This window comes from Cryptomeria japonica, chromosome 10 (assembly GCF_030272615.1).
Source record: "Cryptomeria japonica chromosome 10, Sugi_1.0, whole genome shotgun sequence".
NCBI classification, from domain to species: Eukaryota; Viridiplantae; Streptophyta; class Pinopsida; order Cupressales; family Cupressaceae; genus Cryptomeria; species Cryptomeria japonica.
Window position 1 is genome coordinate 375,344,673 of NC_081414.1, and position 6,962 is coordinate 375,351,634.

Sequence of the window (6,962 nt, forward strand, 5' to 3'; positions counted from 1 at the left end):
TAAATAATTTGTTTTGACTCAACCTTTACCCAACCTAAAGGTCTCATCAGGCCTTTAATGCTTTGACCATGATTATCTCTTAATCATTTGCACAAAGGTTTATCCTTGGATTAACTCTTAATCCAGTGGGTAATCCTAATTTAGACTTGACCCTTACCCTCTAGATAACCATAAGGTCTTCTCAGGCATTCAATGCCTCCAACCCCTTCTCTCAACCCAACCCTATGTTGACACTTGTCACCATTTCATTGGTGCCAATTACAAACATGGATCCCCAACTTTCAAACTCAACCCTTGATTAAACCATTCAATCTTGACCATCCATTGCCCTGTTTTTGCTATAAATAGAGCTCTCATTCCTCCATTTTGATCATCCTTCAAATTTGTAGTATCATGCTTATGCTCAAATACATTCAAGCTTTCATTTCATATATGCTCATCATTTTAGCCTCTCTTTTAAATCAGGAACTAGTCTAACTATGCATGTTTAGAATACTTTCTTTATCATTTTAGCTCAATCATAGACTAATATATCATGTTAGGATAGTATTTATAATAACCTTGTCATCTTATAATCTAGTTCATTGCATTTCTAAGATCATGCATAGCTTAGGATGCATTTCATTCTAAAATCTATCAAAGCATCCCTCGTTCTTACATTTGTCATCCCTGAACCATTTTGCTCAGTGATATGAGAGCAAAAACATTGGTTTGAGGGACATTGTGAGATAGAGAACCATGGGACCCACCTTGGGAAGTTGAGTAATACTTTGTTACTCCATAGCTTGCACCAAGAAGTCATGTGGGTGTGTGTGGACAAGTCTTTTGGAATATTTTCACATATTGAGTTCTATCAGCCCACTTTTCTCGCATACAGATTGTATAAGAAAGAACTAGGCTATTATATTTGTCTAAGGCCAGTTGTTCTTCTGAATCCTGTATCAATTTTTCTGCCTGGAGAACCTTTTGATAGCGTTTGGCTTCTCTCCTTTGTTGTTTCATCCTTCTTGCACCTGAAATCTTGAACTGAACTTTTCTTGCCATAAATTTTGTTAATGAAATCATGAAATAAAAAGCAATTTGATCCCAGATTAACTAAATTTAAGATAGAATTAAACAGAACAGATAACAAATGGAAGAAGAAATTAAACAGCAAAGCTTCCTGTGAATGCATGATCCAGAAAGGGTGATTGCGCTATTGTGACAGGGCGATTGTGTAAGCTTGTCAGAACGAATGCGTGATCCCAAAGGGTCAAATGTGTGATTTTGTCTATTCAATTGAGTGATGATGGAAGCTCGATTGTGTGATGGAAATATCTTTTCTCAAAATTTGTGCAACCTGCAAAAAAAAATGAAAAATCTGCACAATCTGCAAAAATCACACAAAACACAGAAAAGGTTAAATTATTGTTAGTTCACGTCGGGTTCACCAAAATGTGCGCATGTAAAATTCATCTTATTCAAAATAAGTAATCAATTAGAAGCAAAAGGGAAATCACTAATCTCTTCTAACCAAATAATTTAACAAACTAACAATGAAATGATACAACCAAGCAAAATAGGAATTATAAATGAAATCAATAAAAACTCCCTATTCCGTGATTGCGTAGAACTTCCATTGCTCTTCTCCTCTTCATGGTATGATGGTTCTCAGATATTGCGCTGGTAACCTGCAAGTGACACAAAGATTCAAAGTTTGTGATCGTTGAAAATGGAGATTGAATGCTCAATTTATAGAAAATTGGAGAGGATTGGTTGAAAGGTGGAACAGATTGATCAAGAGGTGGAACTCAGGTGAGCTCAAATGAAAATTGATAGTTGAACTGCTGATTGTAGGAGTGAAACTCAATAGATTGAATAGATTAATTGAGTCAACTGATTGAGAAAAAGCTGACTGAAAGAAGAAAAAGAATGATTGGAGGAAATAAAGAGGATGACACAGAAAGCTTAATTTAGAAAAAGCTAACTCAAAGATGGAAATAGAAGTTGAAGAGATAAATGATTTAATTAATTATTCGATTGAATTATTTAATTTAGCATGTGCTTGCATTTAGATTTAGATTTTTAATTTAATCTTTGCATGAGATTTTAATTCAAATATTGAATTTATTAATTCAATTTAGCATTTGAATATATTTAGAACTTGACTTTGATCTTCAATTTGGTTTTTGAAATCATGCACATATATTTGAATTTGGAAGAAATAATGAAATTAAATGAAATTAGAATTTGGGGATTTGGAAATGGAAGAATTAATTAGTTAATTAAATAATTTAAAGAAACTATTTAATTATTTAGAAATGGAATTTAATTAAATAATAAAGATTATTTAAATTAAAGGATTAAATCACAATTAATTAAATAATAAATGTTTATTTAATATTTAGAAGAGGGTTGAGTGATTAGATGATTAGATGATTAGAGATAGAAATTGAATAATTAGCAATTTATATAAATAATAAAGATTATTTAAATTGGGAAATTAATTAGAATTAATTAAATAAAAAATATTTAATTAATATTTAGGAAATGATTAAATGATGATAGAAATAGAAGAATAGAATAATTAATAAGATGATGAGGAAATATGAAATTAGAAGAAATAGATTAATTAAATTAATTAAATAATAAAGACTATTTAACCAATTAGAGGAATAATTAGTACATGATCAATGAGACATTTTTAGGTGTCTACACTATGTGTTGAATGAATATGTTTCATTCTAAGTGGTGATGTTTGGTGGATTGGATTATGTTTACCCTAGGAAGGCACTGATCAAGTTGAGATCTCCGAACCATTCTTATTTCATCTTTTATATCTCTTGCTATCTTTTGCATTCTTATTTCACCTTTTATATTTTTACAATAGGAGTAGTTTTAGCTTAGATAGCCAATCTCAATGCAAGCATATGAAGTATAAACCAAGGTTGTAGCCAAAGCTAAAGGTTTATCTTCCTTTCCTTGGTATATTTTTGTTGAGATATCTACTTTATATAACAGTCTTAGCCCATGAGTAGGTCTGTAAATAATTAGGCACTGTTAAGGTCTACCTTCTTGGTCTTGCAAAGCCAAAAGTGCAGAAGATTGCAGTCTCAATGACTGAATCTTGTTCATTGGCCAAGTCCAACCTTGAACTTGTTGATAGAAATGTGGCTAAGTCATTAGGGTTTAAGGATCTGTTGATTTGGGAACCAATAGATTGGTGACTCTGCTGGGGACAATTAGTCAAGTGTGTGTTGTGTATTCCAACCCAGTAGCCTATCCATAAGCTTAGAGTCATTGTTGTAAACAAAAGTAGAGATAATTATCCCTATCTTGGGTGGCGACTCTGAAAAAATATATTGAGCTTGTTGAAGCCTAAGAAGTTGATGTGAGTAGTGATAAAGGAAATACTACTATTACACGAAGAAGTGAGCGTATTTCTAGGCATAAAGAATCATAAAATGAGCATAGCTCAAACCGAGAAGTAGGAAGGAGGGAACAAAGAAGCCACCACACAAATAGAGCTACAACAACCAAAAGTTGGACCATCAAAAAAATAGGTAATGCTGAAATCCAAGCTATTGAAGATTTTAGAACTATTAGTTCTGAAGTTCCTCTAAATATAGTAGATAATCTTTATCAGATGCAAGTTAGGGATAAGGGGAAGCATATTTCAGAAGGATATTATTATGCTAGGGAAGTAGAAGATACTAGTAGTGATGACTCACCCCCAAGGGAAAATCTTTTCGCTAATTATACCTTCCCGGCCATGGATAAGAATATTTCTAATCCCTATTATGAAGACCCTATTCAAGCCAAAGCTAGGCACGATCAAATTTATACTGAGTTTAAAAGAGCTAGACTTCAGGCATAGAATGAAACAAGATATGTTGAGAAATTGGCTAATGTACAGGCTGGGTTTAATCAAAGAACATATCACTCACAAGTAATAAGTATTCCCCCCTTGTCAATGAGTTTTCCCTCATCTCAAACTCCATTCCAAGCCCATCTCACTGATTTAAATGTATGTTCTATTTCAAGAAACCCATCTATAGAATCAGTAGAGGAGATGCAATATTCATCAAATGAAGGCCTAGGCTGACATGATGAGACTCATTGGGGAAAGAGAGTTGATGGCTTAGGAAATCCTCAATTTGACCTCTCAGTCTCATTCATCTTTTCCACCTATGGCTGGTTGTCTACCAATAATATAGCTCAGGCCCCTATATGTCTACAATGGAAAATGTTAGCTTTATATCATTATATTCCTTTATCAAATGTATTTTCCAGCAGTGTTTCTTCTATACCTCCTATTACAAATGTTGGTTCCCAGGCCACTATGACTAGTGCATCAAAATCATAGTTTGCAGGCCATACTCAGGCCACTACTAGCACTCAATTTGTTGCATCCAATGCTACAGTGAGCTCAATACCAATGTCTCACCCATGGACTACCAAGATGCCTAGTGTATCCTCTATCCCTACTAGCACTAGTAAACCTTTTGTGAGTGCTCAACTCGGCAACATTAATCGAGCGATAACTAGTCAACAATAGGGTGTTAACGAGCACTAGAGTATGGTGCTAAACCAACCTAACAAACCTGGGTTTGGAGGTAGCATCCCTCCCCCGCAATTCCCACCACACTCCTAATATTTTCCTTTACTGCAATATCCACCATATAATCCTGTGGGGGGTAAAAATGCTTACCAACAATACTTACAGTTCTTGCAGTATCAACAGTACCTTGCCCATCAAAATCAACTGCATAACCAAATACCTCAAGTTCAACTCAACCAAGCAAATATGAAACAACAACAGGCACAACATCAACCTCATAATCAATTTTCAAGGAGGCCCATGCAATTGGACAGATACAGGCAAATTGATTTCACTGGAATCCAAGGTTATCCCAATGTTATCAGCAATGTATTAAGGAATGTCATTCCAAAGTTATTAGGGAATAATGCAATCACTGGTGAAGATCAAATCAGGGCCTTCCAAAATACAATGGATAAATTTGAGGTTGAACATGAAGATGTTTTCATGAAAATGTTCATGCAATCCCTATTAGATGATGCTAGGAAATGGTACAAAAGTCTAACTGAATTATCTATCAGATCTTCCAAGACTTAAAAAGGATGTTTAAGGACCAATATGGAGATCATTCAGACCCAAAATTTTCTCTTCATGAACTGACCAGTATAAAGAAAGGACATAATGAGGAGGTGTCAACAATAGATTCATCAAGTTGTTTAATAAAATTTTGCCTCAATTGAAGCCAATATATCATATGTGTATGGTCTTCTACTATGATGCTTTTGATCCCAGGATTGGTTATGAATTGAGGTCTAGGAACCCTCCTAATTTATTGTGATGCATTTAAGGAGGTCCTTACCATTGAAAATAATAGAAAGGCTTCTGACAAGGCTGCTAAGAGAGATGATATAAGGATCTTGCAAAACCCCAAACCATAATAAGAAACCAAAAGTGGTGCAGAGCACCTTCTCTTTCCAAGAAAGTTTCTAACCATAGTATTTTTTACATGATCTTTTGTGTTGTAATAAGGGGTTGGATCAATGATCACCCTTGATGTAATAGAGTGCCTACTTGTATGGTCAATAATCTCTTAAGTGAGCATATAAACCTAGAGGTCTATTAGACCATAAAGGCTTGGAATTTGGATTTTAGTGTTGATAGGTATAGGATGTTTTCTTAGGTGTTTGGAGTCAAATAATGACCATGGAGATGTTCCCATAAGGTCTAAGTTCTTAATTTCCCAATATTGTCCAAGTTGCAAAAATGTTGCATTTTGTTGTCAAGCAACTTTGAAAAGTTGCTGGTAGGATGACAACTACCTCTCCAATGTTCATAACTATTCAAAAGTTGGTTATGGACATTGAGGAGGTTTTATATATGTTTGAAAAACCATGGGGAAGGTTGTTGGAGAGTTTTGTATAGTTTGGTGGAGAAAGTGAATAGAACAAATCTGGTTTTGCCATAACAATGATAGTTTTTCGTACTATCCGTACAGGGGGTGAAATATTGTGATAAAACTCTGAGTTAATTTAAAATTACCCTAAATCACCTTTCTAATGCACCTATTCTGACCTCTTGAAGTGAAATTTGGAGGAAATTATAAGCGATTTACTCTCTGCAGGTCTAAAGCCCTCCATTTTCAAGCGTTACAATGCAAATGGAGCCCTAACTTGCAATCTACCCATTGGAATCCAATGGACATTAGCAAAATGCAAGTTAGAGGCATTTGTTCTAATATTCCAAAGGGGAGAGATCAGAGGAGTTGGTTTGGTAATTTTACCACCAAGCCCTAGTCTAAACTATTTGAGGGTTTAAATTAGCCTAGAATGGAATTCATTGTGCACACAATGAAGAACGATGAACTAAATAGTTAATCTCTAGATTGGGAACATTGGGATATAGAAGAAGCCTCCTGAAGAGTTATAATCTTCCTATGACCCCATTCTTACATACTTCTTTTGTAAAACAGACCTAACTTGATCACTTAGGCCTGCAATCCTAGTAGGTGTTGAAGAGTGCAGGAATAGGTTGGGAACCTAAGCTTTTAGAGTTTGGTAGTATTCCCAAAAGGGTATCTAAAACGCAAATTTACTTGGTAGGTTGTTTGGTACAATTTGGAGGAAAAGCCAAAAAATCAGTAAAATAGGGCTACTAGCCGGTAGACTTATTCAAGCCCCTAGGACCAATACCCAAACTTGTATTCCAAAAAATTGTTGTGGAAGGTCTTAGTGAGTCTTAAGGAGGGAATGGGAGTGTTATACCATCCCTAGACAAGGTTAAGAACCCTATTTCACATTCGAGTGGATTGAGACATTGAGAGGAAGAATAGGTATTGTAAGACCTAAGAGTGTGTGTGTGGGTTTGTCACCCTACTGCTGCTAACCTCTCCATCAGGTGGTATCAGAGCATCAGAAGAGCCTTGGGAAAGATAAAGAAATGGAAG